The 16,439-nt window shown below is 48.0% G+C and overlaps 1 protein-coding gene across 1 annotated transcript in view; it reads right to left on the bottom strand.

Moving 5' to 3' along the window:
- CEP55 (centrosomal protein 55) overlaps nucleotides 1-15,498 on the bottom strand; it is a 222,931-nt gene extending 207,433 nt beyond the window's left edge. The window contains exon 1 of the mRNA XM_063962074.1: nucleotides 15,393-15,498. The gene's annotated coding sequence lies outside the window, so the exon portion shown is untranslated. The remainder of the gene's footprint in view (nucleotides 1-15,392) is intronic.
- Nucleotides 15,499-16,439: the final 941 nt, after the last annotated feature.

The following is a 16,439-nucleotide window of genomic DNA, read 5'->3' as shown; positions in this document are numbered from 1 at the left end:
CTGGGAGGACAGGAAGAGGCACTGGTTGGCAGCTCACAGACTGGCAGCATGTCCCTCCGGCAGGGTTTAGCAGTGCTGCTGTGGAGCCAGGGCTTCTGTGAACAGGCTGGCCTGTGTTCCCGGTGGCCATCTTGGATATGGGCAAGACAGGCTTTTTGAAGCTATATGTGAAGCTAGTTCTCTGTGCTCCCGCAGCGTCTCCAGTGTCAGGTTCTTGTTACAGCAAATTACCCAATTAACCAAGCCTCCTGATATAGCCTTACGCAGACTGCCGACTCTGTTCCCGTGTCCTACGTAGCTACCTGTTCTGGACGCAGCAGTAACCAGCCTTCGGAATCCTCCTTTAAAGTACTGGCTCACGGTTCCGGTATCCTCAGCCACCCGCTAACCTACAGTCGTATCTCTATTCAACTGTCTTTGGCGAACCCTGTTAAACTACTCCAAGTAATAAATGCGCAAGACCTTCATCTGTACCGCTCGTTTGTTATTCAGAGATCCAAGTGCACCAGAATCATCTTTCCCAAATCCGGATCCACAAGAATCCTCAGACGTGACACTCCCGCATTGATTATTGCAATAGTCTCCTAACTGGTCTTCCCAAAATGAGACTCTCACCACTACAATCCATTCTGAATGCAGCGGCGAGGCTAATCTTCCTTGCTAGTCGTTCATAGTCTGCAGATCCACTCTGTCAGTCTTTTCATTGGTTACCTGTATTCTACCGCATTCAATATAAAATACTTTTACTCACACACAAGGCCATTAACCGAACTACACCAACGTACATCACTTCGCTTATCTCAAAATATCTCCCAACCCGACCTCTTCGCTCTTCACAAGACCTGCGTCTCTCATCCACACTCATTACTCGCTCCCACTCACGATTGCAGGACTTTCATCGGGCTGCACCCGCTCTGTGGAATGCCCTACCATGCACAATAATACTCTCCTCTAGTCTCCAAACCTTCAAGCGTTCCCTGAAAACTCACCTCTTTAGGCAAGCATATCAAATTCCAGAACCGCCCACATAACTTTCATAAACCTTCCTATCAAATTGCATCCACTCTACACAGTCCACAAATATCCTCACATGTCTTCTCTTTCTTCACTTTCCCTTCCTCTCGAACCCGGTTCATCATTGCTGTATGACCATATCATACAGCCCACCAAGAACCTTTGCAATCTGGCGGACAACTATGTAACAGATAGCACCTTTCCTTGTGTATACATGCCTATTTCCCTATAGATTGTAAGCTTGCGAGCAGGGCCTTCCTACCTCTATGACTGTTTGTTATTACCCAGTTTGTTATATCATTGTTATTTCCAATTGTAAAGCGCAACGGAATTTGCTGCGCTATATAAGAAACTGTTAATAAATAAATAAATAATGATATGTGCTCAATACTCTAACTTTGGTGACGGTGTGCATCACAAGTAGAGATGAGCGGGTTCGGTTCGTCGAGATCCGAACCCCCCAGAACTTCACGTGGTTTTCACGGGTCCGAGGCAGCCTCCATTTTTCCTGCCTTGCTTGGTTAACCCGAACGAGGCCGAACGTCATAATCCCGCTGTCGGATTCTCGCGAGATTCGTATTCCATATAAAGAACCGCGCGTTGCCGCCATTTTCACTCGTGCATTGTAGATTGAGCAGAGAGGACGTGGCTACGTTCTCTGGGGGTCATTCCGAGTTGTTCGCTCTGTATTTTTCTTAGCATCGCAGTGATTTTCCGCTAACTGCGCATGCGCAATGTTCGCACTGCGACTGCGCCAAGTAAATTTGCTATGTAGTTAGGTATTTTACTCACGTCATTACGAGGTTTTTTCTTCGTTCTGGTGATCGTAGTGTGATTGACAGGAAGTGGGTGTTTCTGGGCGGAAACAGGCCGTTTTATGGGAGTGTGTGAAAAAACGCTACCGTTTCTGGGAAAAACGCGGGAGTGGCTGGAGAAACGGAGGAGTGTCTGGGCGAACGCTGGGTGTGTTTATGACGTCAAACCAGGAACGACAAGCACTGAACTGATCGCAGATGCCGAGTAAGTTTGAAGCTACTCAGAAACTGCTAATAAGTGTCTATTCACAATTTTGCTAATCTTTCGTTCGCAATTTTGAGAAGCTAAGATTCACTCCCAGTAGACGGCAGCTTAGCGTGTGCAATGCTGCTAAAAGCAGCTTGCGAGCGAACAACTCGGAATGACCACCTCTGCCTGAAAAGCTCAATATCTGTGCTCAGTGTGCTGCATTGTGGTGACCACCAGTATATAGTAGTACAGTACAGTAGGCCATTGCTGTATCTTGCAGCTCCATGTCAGACTCAGTTCTAGTATCCTGATCAGTGCTCAATCTGTGCTGCATTGTTGTGACCAGTATATAGTAGTACAGTGCTGCATTGTGGTGACCACCAGTATATAGTAGTACAGTACAGTAGGCCATTGCTGTATCTTGCTGCTCTGTGTCACTTCTAGTATCCTGATCAGTGCTCAATATCTGTGCTGCATAGTGGTGACCACCAGTATATAGTAGTACAGTGCTGCATTGTGGTGACCACCAGTATATAGTAGTACAGTACAGTAGGCCATTGCTGTATCATGCTGCTCTGTGTCACTTCTAGTATCCTGATCAGTGCTCAATATCTGTGCTGCATTGTGGTGACCACCAGTATATAGTAGTACAGTGCTGCATTGTGGTGACCACCAGTATATAGTAGTACAGTACAGTAGGCCATTGCTGTATCTTGCAGCTGTGTCAGACTCAGTTCTAGTATCCTGATCAGTGTTCAATATCTGTGCTGCATTGTAGTGACCACCAGTATATAGTAGTACAGTGCTGCATTGTGGTGACCACCAGTATATAGTAGTACAGTAGGCCATTGCTGTATCTTGCAGCTCCGTGTCAGACTCAGTTCTAGTATCCTGATCAGTGCTCAATATCTGTGCTGCATTGTGGTGACCACCAGTATATAGTAGTACAGTGCTGCATTGTGGTGACCACCAGTATATAGTAGTACAGTACAGTAGGCCATTGCTGTATCTTGCTGCTCTGTGTCACTTCTAGTATCCTGATCAGTGCTCAATATCTGTGCTGCATTGTGGTGACCAGTATATAGTAGTACAGTGCTGTATTGTGGTGACCCCCAATATGTAGTAGTACAGTACAGTAGGCCATAGCGTTATCTTGCTGCACTGTGTCACTTCTAGTATCCTGATCAGTGCTTAATATCTGTGCTCAGTGTCAGTGCTGCATTGTGGTGACCCGTATACTACAGTACAATAGTCTACAGTCAGTACAATAGTCCAGTGCTGTTCTCGCTGCTCAGTGTCAGTTCTCCATAGTATCATCAGTGATCAGTATAATCAGTGCTCAGTAAAATCAGTGCTCAGTAAAATCAGTGATCAGTATAATCAGTGCTCAGTAAAATTAGTGCTCAGTATAATCAGTAATCAGTATAATCACTGATCAGTATAATCAGTGCGCTGTTAGACGTGCGCCCGTTTTCCGCCATTAGTGCATTGGTATTTAGACAATTGATGAAGTTATTGTGTCCCCGGTACAAAATCCCATCTAGATTCCACTTCACTAGGCAGGCGATAGCGAGATTTTACCAATTAACATCAGTGATTTATAATTATTAATTACAGTGATCTTGCCAAATAAATCCAGTGATTTTGGCATTTTCTTCCAGTGATTTGGACCAATAATACCATTGTTTAGAACAGGCTTGTCCAACCCGCGGGCCGCATGCGGCCCAAGTCGGCTAGTAATGCGGCCCAGGAGCAGCGCTGCAGCAGAGGTTTTTTTTTTTTTTTTGAGTACGGACACCACATGTGAGGCTGAGCCGGCCCCAGCAGGCTGTCAGCACATCCTGATTGGATTGCTGCTGCTGGGACCAGCACCAGCTCACGCCCTCTCCGCTGTCAGTCATAGTGTAGCCCTCCTCCGCTGCATAGCGGCACACGTGACTGAGCAGCGCGAGAGTAGAGGAGCCCAGCGGAGAAGTTGGTTGTACAAGAACACGTGGAGCGGCGGACGGAGACGGAGGCAGCGCTGCAGGAGCGGTAAGTATGTGTCTGTGCGTGTGTGTGTGTTTTTTTACAGCTACAAGGGGCACAGTACAAGGGCGCAGCTACAAGGGGCACAGTACAAGGGGGCAGCTACAGGGCCACAACTACAAGGGGCACAGTACAAGGGGGCAGCTACAAGGGGCACAGTACAAGGGGGCAGCTACAGGGCCACAACTACAAGGGGCACAGTACAAGGGGGCAGCTACAAGGGGCACAGTACAAGGGGGCAGCTACAGGGCCACAACTACAAGGGGCACAGTACAAGGGGGCAGCTACAGGGCCACAACTACAAGGGGCACAGTACAAGGGGACAGCTACAGGGCCACAACTACAAGGGGCACAACTACAAGGGGCACAGTACAAGGGGCACAGCTACAGGGGCACAACTACAAGGGGCACAGTACAAGGGGGCAGCTACAGGGCCACAACTACAAGGGGCACAACTAGAAGGGGCACAGTACAAGGGCACAGCTACAGGGGCACAACTACAAGGGGCACAGTACAAGGGGGCAGCTACAGGGCCACAACTACAAGGGGCACAACTAGAAGGGGCACAGTACAATGGGCACAGCTACAGGGGCACAGTACAAGGGGGCAGCTACAAGGGGCACAGTACAAAGGGGCAGCTACAGGGCCACAACTACAAGGAGCACAGTACAAGGGGGCAGCTACAAGGGGCACAGTACAAGGGCGCAGCTACAAGGGGCACAGTACAAGGGGGCAGCTACAGGGCCACAACTACAAGGGGCACAGTACAAGGGGGCAGCTACAAGGGGCACAGTACAAGGGGCAGCTACAGGGCCACAACTACAAGGGGCACAGTACAAGGGGGCAGCTACAAGGGGCACTGTACAAGGGGGCAGCTACAGGGCCACAACTACAAGGGGCACAGTACAAGGGGGCAGCTACAAGGGGCACAGTACAAGGGTGCAGCTACAGGGCCACAACTTCAAGGGGCACAGTACAAGGGGGCAGCTACAGGGTCACAACTACAAGGGGCACAGTACAAGGGGCACAGCTACAGGGGCACAGTACAAGGGGGCAGCTACAGGGCCACAACTACAAGGGGCACAACTAGAAGGGGCACAGTACAAGGGGCACAGTACAAGGGGCACAGCTACAGGGGCACAACTACAAGGGGCACAGTACAAGGGGGCAGCTACAAGGGGCACAGTACAAGGGGGCAGCTACAAGGGGTACAGTACAAGGGGGCAGCTACAGGGGCACAACTACAAGGGGCGCAGTACAAGGGGGCAGCTACAAGGGGCACAGTACAAGGGGGCAGCTACAGGGCCACAACTACAAGGGGCACAGTACAAGGGGCAGCTACAAGGGGCACAGTACAAGGGGGCAGCTACAGGGCCACAACTACAAGGGGCACAGTACAAGGGGGCAGCTACAGGGGCACAACTACAAGGGGCGCAGTACAAGGGGGCAGCTACAAGGGGCACAGTACAAGGGGGCAGCTACATGGGCACAACTATAAGGGGCACAGCTACAGGGGCACAACTACAAGGGGCACAGTACAAGGGGCACAGCTACAGGGGCACAACTACAAGGGGCACAGTACAAGGGGGCAGCTACAAGGGGCACAGTACAAGGGGGCAGCTACAGGGGCACAACTACAAGGGGCGCAGCTATAGTGGCACAGCTACAAGGGGCGCAGCTACAGGGGCACAACTACAAGGGACGCAGCTACAGGGGCACAGCTACTAGGGGCACAGTACAAGGAGCGCAGCTACAGGGGCACAACTACAAGGGGTACAACTACAAGGGGCACAGTACAAGGGGCGCAGCTACAGGGGCACAACTACAAGGGGCACAGTACAAGGGGCGCAGCTACAGGGGCACAACTACAAGGGGCGCAGCTATAGTGGCACAGCTACAAGGGGCGCAGCTACAGGGGCACAACTACAAGGGATGCAGCTACAGGGGCACAGCTACAAGTAAGTTTAATATGTTAACTATGTTTTCTATGGTTTTTTTGGATGATCAGGTATCGTTACTGTTGTTTTATTTTATGTGCGGCCCAAACCAAATTTTCATCTTCTAATGTGGCCCAGGGAAGGTAAAAGGTTGGACACCCCTGGTTTAGAACAAATAATTCCTGTGATTTTGTCATTTTCTTCCAGTGATTTGGACCAATAATACCATGATTAGAACGAATAATTCCTGTGATATTGAGGTGTTTGTGACGCTTAGCTTAGCCATCCAGCGACCACAGTGCACCTCTTTTTCTCTTTTCTTTGCATCATGTGCTGTTTGGGGACTATTTTTTTAAGTGACATCCTGTCTGACACTTCCGTATATGTCCAGTGGTACTGCCATTTGATATAATTCTCGATATTACTGCCATTTAATTCCAGTGATTTTGTCATTTTCTTCCAGTGATTTGGACCAATAATACCATTGATTAGAACGAATAATTCCAGTGATTTGGACCAATAATACCATTGATTAGAACGAATAATTCCTGTGATATTGAGGTGTTTGTGTCGCTTAGCTTAGCCCTCCAGCGACCACAGTGCACCTCTTTTTCTCTTTTCTTTGCATCATGTGCTGTTTGGGGACTATTTTTTTAAGTGCCATCCTGTCTGACACTGCAGTGCCACTCCTAGATGGGCCAGGTGTTTGTGCCGCCCTCTTGGGTCGCTTAGCTTAGTCATCCAGCGACCTCGGTGCAAATTTTAGGACTAAAAATAATATTGTGAGGTGTTCAGAATAGACTGAAAATGAGTGGAAATTATGGTTATTGAGGTTAATAATACCATAGGATCAAAATTACCCCCAAATTCTATGATTTAAGCTGTTTTTGATGGGGTTTTTTTTTTTAAAAACACTCGAATCCAAAACACACCTGAATCCGACAAAAAAATTTAAGGGAGGTTTTGCCAAAACGCATCCGAATCCAAAACACTGCCGCGGAACTAGTGATGAGCACCGGAAATTTTTCGGGTTTTGTGTTTTGGTTTTGGGTTGGGTTCCGCGGCCGTGTTTTGGGTTCGAACGCGTTTTGGCAAAACCTCACCGAATTTTTTTTGTCGGATTCGGGTGTGTTTTGGATTCGGGTGTTTTTTTCAAAAAACCCTAAAAAACAGCTTAAATCATAGAATTTGGGGGTCATTTTGATCCCAAAGTATTATTAACCTCAATAACCATAATTTCCACTCATTTTCAGTCTATTCTGAACACCTCACACCTCACAATATTATTTTTAGTCCTAAAATTTGCACCGAGGTCGCTGGATGGCTAAGCTAAGCGACCCAAGTGGCCGACACAAACACCTGGCCCATCTAGGAGTGGCACTGCAGTGTCACGCAGGATGGCCCTTCCAAAAAACACTCCCCAAACAGAACATGACGCAAAGAAAAAAAGAGGCGCAATGAGGTAGCTGTGTGAGTAAGCTAAGCGACCCTAGTGGCCGACACAAACACCTGGCCCATCTAGGAGTGGCACTGCAGTGTCACGCAGGATGGCCCTTCCAAAAAACACTCCCCAAACAGCACATGACGCAAAGAAAAAAAAGAGGCGCAATGAGGTAGCTGTGTGAGTAAGCTAAGCGACCCTAGTGGCCGACACAAACACCTGGCCCATCTAGGAGTGGCACTGCAGTGTCACGCAGGATGGCCCTTCCAAAAAACACTCCCCAAACAGCACATGACGCAAAGAAAAAAAGAGGCGCAATGAGGTAGCTGTGTGAGTAAGCTAAGCGACCCTAGTGGCCGACACAAACACCTGGCCCATCTAGGAGTGGCACTGCAGTGTCACGCAGGATGGCCCTTCCAAAAAACACTCCCCAAACAGCACATGACGCAAAGAAAAAAAGAGGCGCAATGAGGTAGCTGTGTGAGTAAGCTAAGCGACCCTAGTGGCCGACACAAACACCTGGCCCATCTAGGAGTGGCACTGCAGTGTCACGCAGGATGGCCCTTCCAAAAAACACTCCCCAAACAGCACATGACGCAAAGAAAAAAAGAGGCGCAATGAGGTAGCTGTGTGAGTAAGCTAAGCGACCCTAGTGGCCGACACAAACACCTGGCCCATCTAGGAGTGTCACTGCAGTGTCACGCAGGATGGCCCTTCCAAAAAACACCCCCCAAACAGCACATGACGCAAAGAAAAATGAAAGAAAAAAGAGGTGCAAGATGGAATTGTCCTTGGGCCCTCCCACCCACCCTTATGTTGTATAAACAGGACATGCACACTTTAACCAACCCATCATTTCAGTGACAGGGTCTGCCACACGACTGTGACTGAAATGACGGGTTGGTTTGGACCCCCACCAAAAAAGAAGCAATTAATCTCTCCTTGCACAAACTGGCTCTACAGAGGCAAGATGTCCACCTCATCATCATCCTCCGATATATCACTGTGTACATCCCCCTCCTCACAGATTATCAATTCGTCCCCACTGGAATCCACCATCTCAGCTCCCTGTGTACTTTGTGGAGGCAATTGCTGCTGGTCAATGTCTCCACGGAGGAATTGATTATAATTCATTTTAATGAACATCATCTTCTCCACATTTTCTGGATGTAACCTCGTACGCCGATTGCTGACAAGGTGAGCGGCGGCACTAAACACTCTTTCGGAGTACACACTTGTGGGAGGGCAACTTAGGTAGAATAAAGCCAGTATAAGTACGGACTGTCTGACGTGCCTACTTGGATGCGGTCACTCATATAATCCTCCACCATTCTTTCAATGGGGAGAGAATCATATGCAGTGACAGTAGACGACATGTCCGTAATCGTTGTCAGGTCCTTCAGTCCGGACCAGATGTCAGCATCAGCAGTCGCTCCAGACTGCCCTGCATCACCGCCAGCGGGTGGGCTCGGAATTCTGAGCCTTTTCCTCGCACCCCCAGTTGCGGGAGAATGTGAAGGAGGAGATGTTGACAGGTCGCGTTCCGCTTGACTTGACAATTTTGTCACCAGCAGTTCTTTGAACCCCAGCAGACTTGTGTCTGCCGGAAAGAGAGATCCAAGGTAGGTTTTAAATCTAGGATCGAGCACGGTGGCCAAAATGAGGTGTTCTGATTTCAACAGATTGACCACCCGTGAATCCTTGTTAAGCGAATTAAGGGCTCCATCCACAAGTCCCACATGCCTAGCGGAATCGCTCTGTGTTAGCTCCTCCTTCAATGTCTCCAGCTTCTTCTGCAAAAGCCTGATGAGGGGAATGACCTGACTCAGGCTGGCAGTGTCTGAACTGACTTCACGTGTGGCAAGTTCAAAAGGTTGCAGAACCTTGCACAACGTTGAAATCATTCTCCACTGCGCTTGAGACAGGTGCATTCCACCTCCTATATCGTGCTCAGTTGTATAGGCTTGAATGGCCTTTAGCTGCTCCTCCAACCTCTGAAGCATATAGAGGGTTGAATTCCACCTCGTTACCACTTCTTGCTTCAGATGATGGCAGGGCAGGTTCAGGCGTTTTTGGTGGTGCTCCAGTCTTCTGTACGTGGTGCCTGTACGCCGAAAGTGTCCCGCAATTCTTCTGGCCACCGACAGCATATCTTGCACGCCCCTCTCGTTTTTTTAAATAATTCTGCACCACCAAATTCAAGGTATGTGCAAAATATGGGACGTGCTGGAATTTGCCCAGATTTAATGCACACACAATATTGCTGGCGTTGTCCGATGCCACAAATCCACAGGAGAGTCCAATTGGGGTAAGCCATTCTGCGATGATCTTCCTCAGTTGCCGTAAGAGGTTTTTAGCTGTGTGCGTATTCTGGAAAGCGGTGATACAAAGCGTAGCCTGCCTAGGAAAGAGTTGGCGTTTGCGAGATGCTGCTACTGGTGCCGCCGCTGCTGTTCTTGCGGCGGGAGTCCATACATCTACCCAGTGGGCTGTCACACTCATATAGTCCTGAGCCTGCCCTGCTCCACTTGTCCACATGTCCGTGGTTAAGTGGACATTGGGTACAACTGCATTTTTTAGGACACTGGTGAGTCTTTTTCTGAGGTCTGTGTACATTTTCGGTATCGCCTGCCTAGCGAAATGGAACCTAGATGGTATTTGGTACCGGGGACACAGTACCTCCAACAAGTCTCTAGTTAGCTCTGCAGTAATGATGGATACCGGAACCACGTTTCTCACCGCCCAGGATGCCAAGGCCTCAGTTATCCGCTTTGCAGCAGGATGACTGCTGTGATATTTCATCTTCCTCGCAAAGGACTGTTTGACAGTCAATTGCTTGGTGGAAGTAGTAAAAGTGGTCTTACGAGTACGACTTCCCCTCTGGGATGACCATCGACTCCCAGCAGCAACAACAGCAGCGCCAGCAGCAGTAGGCGTTACACGCAAGGATGCATCGGAGGAATCCCAGGCAGGAGAGGACTCGTCAGAATTGCCAGTGACATGGCCTGCAGGACTATTGGCATTCCTGGGGAAGGAGGAAATTGACACTGAGGGAGTTGGTGGGGTGGTTTGCGTGAGCTTGGTTACAAGAGGAAGGGATTTACTGGTCAGTGGACTGCTTCCGCTGTCACCCAAAGTTTTTGAACTTGTCACTGACTTATGATGAATGCGCTGCAGGTGACGTATAAGGGAGGATGTTCCGAGGTGGTTAACGTCCTTACCCCTACTTATTACAGCTTGACAAAGGCAACACACGACTTGACAAATGTTGTCCGCATTTCTGTTGAAATACTTCCACACCGAAGAGCTGATTTTTTTTGGTATTTTCACCAGGCATGTCAATGGCCCTATTCCTCCCACGGACAACAGGTGTCTCCCCGGGTGCCTGACTTAAACAAACCACCTCACCATCAGAATCCTCCTGGTCAATTTCCTCCTCAGCGCCAGCAACACCCATATCCTCCTCATCCTGGTGTACTTCAACACTGACATCTTCAATCTGACTATCAGGAACTTGACTGCGGGTGCTCCTTCCAGCATTTGCAGGGGGCGTGCAAATGGTGGAAGGCGCATGCTCTTCACGTCCAGTGTTGGGAAGGTCAGGCATCGCAAACGACACAATTGGACTCTCCTTGTGGATTTGTGATTTCGAAGAACGCACAGTTCTTTGCTGTGCTTTTGCCAGCTTGAGTCTTTTCATTTTTCTAGCGAGAGGCTGAGTGCTTCCATCCTCATGTGAAGCTGAACCACTAGCCATGAACATAGGCCAGGGCCTCAGCCGTTCCTTGCCACTCCGTGTGGTAAATGGCATATTGGCAAGTTTACGCTTCTCCTCTGACAATTTTATTTTAGATTTTTGAGTCCTTTTTTTACTGATATTTGGTGTTTTGGATTTTACATGCTCTGTACTATGACATTGGGTATCGGCCTTGGCAGACGACGTTGCTGGCATTTCATCGTCTCGGCCATGACTAGTGGCAGCAGCTTCAGCACGAGGTGGAAGTCGATCTTGATCTTTCCCTATCTTTGGAACCTCAACATTTTTGTTCTCCATATTTTAATAGGCACAACTAAAAGGCACCTCAGGTAAACAATGGAGATGGATGGATACTAGTATACTTATGGATGGACGAGCGACTGCCGACACAGAGGTAGCTACAGCCGTGGACTACCGTACTGCGTCTGCTGCTAATATAGACTGGATGATTGATAATGATATAAAAAATATATATATATCACTACTGCAGCCGGACAGGTATATATTATATAATGACGGACCTGCTGGACACTGTCAGCACTGCAGACTCCTAAAGTAAGCTACTAGTATCAAGAAGATAGAAAAAAAACAAACACAACAGGTAGGTGGTATACAATTATGGATGGACGAGCGACTGCCGACACAGAGGTAGCTACAGCCGTGGACTACCGTACTGCGTCTGCTGCTAATATAGACTGGATGATAATGATATAAAAAATATATATATATATATAAAACTACTGCAGCCGGACAGGTATATATTATATAATGACGGACCTGCTGGACACTGTCAGCTCAGCACTGCAGACTCCTAAAGTAAGCTACTAGTATCAAGAAGATAGAAAAAAAAAAAAAACACCACGGGTAGGTGGTATACAATTATGGATGGACGAGCGACTGCCGACACAGAGGTAGCTACAGCCGTGGACTACCGTACTGCGTCTGCTGCTAATATAGACTGGATGATAATGAGATATAAAATATATATATATCACTACTGCAGCCGGACAGGTATATATTATATAATGACGGACCTGCTGGACACTGTCAGCTCAGCACTGCAGACTCCTAAAGTAAGCTACTAGTACTATCAAGAAGATAGAAAAAAAAAACACCACAGGTAGGTGGTATACAATTATGGATGGACGAGCGACTGCCGACACAGAGGTAGCTACAGCCGTGGACTACCGTACTGCATCTGCTGCTAATATAGACTGGATGATAATGATATAAAAAATATATATATATCACTACTGCAGCCGGACAGGTATATATTATATAATGACGGACCTGCTGGACACTGTCAGCTCAGCACTGCAGACTCCTAAAGTAAGCTACTAGTATCAAGAAGATAGAAAAAAAAAAAACACCACGGGTAGGTGGTATACAATTATGGATGGACGAGCGACTGCCGACACAGAGGTAGCTACAGCCGTGGACTACCGTACTGCGTCTGCTGCAGTGCTAATATAGACTGGATGATAATGATATAAAAAATATATATATATCACTACTGCAGCCGGACAGGTATATATTATATAATGACGGACCTGCTGGACACTGTCAGCAGAATGCGTTTATAGAATAAAAACACCACACGACGAGTGTTTAACTTTTTCAGGCAGACAATCACAATATACTGGTGGTCAGTGGTCACTGGTCAGTCACACTGGCAGTGGCACTCTGGCAGCAAAAGTGTGCACTGTTAAAATATGTACTCCTGCTATAACTGCTCCCCAGTCTCCCCCACAATTAAGCTGTGTGAGCAGTGAGCACTCAGCACAGTCAGATATACAGTATTACATAGATGATGCAGCACACTGAGGCTGAGCACAGATATGGTATGTGACTGTGTCACACTGTGTATCGTTTTTTTTCAGGCAGAGAACGGATTAATTAAACTGGTGGTCACTGGTCACACTATCAGCAAGTAGTACTCCTAATATGCTCCCCAAAATTAGTAAATCAAGTGTCTCTACTACTCTCTAGTCTACTCTAAACGGAGAGGACGCCAGCCACGTCCTCTCCCTATCAATCTCAATGCACGTGTGAAAATGGCGGCGACGCGCGGCTCCTTATATAGAATCCGAGTCTCGCGATAGAATCCGAGCCTTGCGAGAATCCGACAGCGGGATGATGACGTTCGGGCGCGCTCGGGTTAACCGAGCAAGGCGGGAAGATCCGAGTCTGCCTCGGACCCGTGTAAAAAGCGTGAAGTTCGGGGGGGTTCGGTTTCCGAGAAACCGAACCCGCTCATCACTACGCGGAACCAAATCCAAAACCAAAACACAAAACCCTAAAAATGTCCGGTGCACATCTCTATTCACAAGGGTTTGGATGGCACCTCAAGATCCTGTTTTTAATGAATGGATTGTTCTGGTAAATAACACTGTCATCCACAAGAAATTTATATATACCAGTCGTAAATTTTGAGCGCACCTGGGCTCTTTGGTTGGATTCCCCATTGCTGTAACTCTTGTTATGCCTGCAGGCGCTTCCTGTCACAAATCCACCGCTATTCCCCCAATATGGCCCTTTAACACTGATGCTATTGCTGATCTTAAAGTAGGCCCACTGGATATTCCAGTTTCTTACATTGCTAATGTAGAAAACCAGTCTTGTTCTTTACTATTTTTTTTACTTGTAATCTGAATGTCAGGTTCTGTTTAGTTTGTGTTCCCGGAGGGGGTGCTAGTGGGTCAGTGGAGGTAGGATGGAAGAAGTGAGGATGCCGGATTGGATTCCCGCGCATGTGCGCAACGTTGTTTATTAAACAGTAGGTTTAAACAATATGGCAGCAGGAATACTTGATAATAACAATAACAAATGCAATTGTGAATATGCAGCGTGGAAGCTGAGAGTCTATGGCAAAGTCTGTATGGTAAGTTCAATCGATCAGGGGATCGATGTGTCGGTATAGGAACCGATAGTTGTTGGGCCGTGGAGCCAGCAGAGATGATGGTGGGAATAGCAAGCCTGGTAGCAATTGCAGGAGACAAGTGTTAAAGTTCTCAGTGCAGTTTGAATAACACTGGCAGCTTGCAGGCTGATGAACAGGTGTAGATGACGAAATGCACCTGGAGGAGAGTCTCTACTGCAGAGGGCTGGAGCACACTGTAGCTGGTTAAGGTGTGAAGCTTGATCTCAGGTACAAGGGTTGCTGGTGCTTGTGGTTCCATGGTAGTACAGGATCAAACTGGGAGGCAAAGCAGGTAAACGGAGGAACTGGAGAACGGAGCCAGAGAAACCGGTCATAGGAGTGACACGAAGTCCAGGACAAGGACTGACTCACCCTGCTGCTCCTAATGTACCCCCCGGTCTGTAGGTATTGGTGGGAAGTGAATGAGGAGGTGCGGCCAAGCTCCGGATTGGCCGATGCGGCAGTCCGATGGAAACTGTCATGGTGGCGCCCATGCCGCGGCCCGGCGGGAACGCCCCATGCACGCCCGCTGACAACAGGAGTGTTCCTAGGCCCAAGATGACGTCCGGCGACAAGGCGACCAGTGACAGCGAGACGTAGAGACCCCGGACGGGGACCGCACCGACGGACAGATGCAGCTGTGGTAAGTCGATTCCTGACACTGAATTTCCACTTTGTCCCTTGCATCAGTAATTTCTCATGTTTGATGTTTTTAATTTTATTTTTTTCTTACTTGTTTTATGTAACTAAACCTCAATAAACATACCTTAATTAAAATAAAATAACTAAATAAAAAGATTAAGACAGTCAACTACAAGGGGTATGTAATGCTCTGCTTGCTGCTGCTTGGTAACACTACTGCACTCTTCATCTTACGGTCACTTTAACCCTCTTGTCTCTGCAGACAGACTTGGAACTCACTCTCCAGCACTCTCATCCCACTGCCACTTCAACCCACTCACCGTTACTCTTGCCACAGATACCTCCAGTTCTGCCCACCCTCCATCACTCTCTATCCCATTGCAGCAATAACCCACTGATCTCTGCTCTGCTCTCCAGACAACTCCAGTCCCCTTTCACCCTCCCTCACGCCTCATCCTGCTGCCAGTTTAACCCACTCACCTTCACCCAGCTGTCCCTTCTGATGATAACTCCAGTCCTCGTTCACCCTCCAGCACTCCCCATCCTGCTACCGCTCTCCCCTCTAATCTCTGCTCTGCTACATCCGTACAAACCTCAGAATACTAACCCTTCAGCACTCTCAATACTACTGCCACTTTAACCACATACCTCTACTCTGTTCCCTTTTCAGATACCTCCAAGTCCCTGCTTGCCCTTCAGAACAGCAGAGGTCAACCCTTTGCTGCTGAGAGCACCTCAACCATGGGCATTGTGATGCTAGGAGAGATCATGCCTCTATGTTCTCTTCATTTTGGTGACTTTCAATTGGTCTTTCAGTCAGCTGACTGCTGAACAGCATCCTGGGCCTGGTGATTGGCTCAGTCTACAAATAGAAGAAGCTGGTGTAGATGCTGTAGATTACAGAGCCTTACAGTGGAGTGGTCATGAAAATGTGAATATTGTCCAGGTAGCATTAGAGAAAAGTTAGTAGGCAAGAGCACGGCATGTAAGAGAAAAGCTGGCCGGCATGGTAGCAATTGAAATATAAATGTGACGTATTTGTCTGTGTCCTTATTGTGCATTACCTGCTGGCCTGGCGCAATGTCGGTGAGTCTTCCATAGGTTTTAAAATAGCAGTAATTGAAATGGAAAAAACAAGTTCATCAGGCAGACTTGCTGGAAATACGCTGATGCCTGCATCTCGCAGGCTATTGCACTTACCGCCAAATCTCCATAGTTTTAAGATACCCATGTTTAAACAAAAGTAGAACCATATCAAGGCATGGTCTGCAATCAAAATTGGTCCGACACTGGCGTAGACTATACTTACACACATACGCAGTACCAAAAAAAGAAAAAAAGTAATGTAAGGCCTGATTAGGAGCCGCACACTGTGTGGATGTAGATCACAGCTGGCTTATGTGTTCATTCTGCACATGTGTCCTGATAGTTAGCACTCAGAGATGTAGAACAGAATTGGATACCCGGTCAGTGGCATCCAGGGGGCATTCCTGGGAGATCGCAAGGGTGTGGATAAACAGATGTGGGCGTGGTGCTGTAAGCTGCTGTGTCCAGAGATGCACAACTTCTCACACCAGAGGCCATGCTCAGATGGAGAAACTACACCTGCCATGGTGCATCTAGAGACGCACCAAGATAAAACTGCACCACTGCAAAACACTGCAAGCGGGTGTCTCAGTATTAATTAAAAAGGTA

The sequence above is a fragment of the Pseudophryne corroboree genome, chromosome 3 (genome assembly GCF_028390025.1).
Source record: "Pseudophryne corroboree isolate aPseCor3 chromosome 3, aPseCor3.hap2, whole genome shotgun sequence".
Classification (NCBI taxonomy): domain Eukaryota; kingdom Metazoa; phylum Chordata; class Amphibia; order Anura; family Myobatrachidae; genus Pseudophryne; species Pseudophryne corroboree.
Note: the sequence above shows the minus strand (reverse complement) of the source record. Positions and strands in the feature narration are given on the sequence as shown.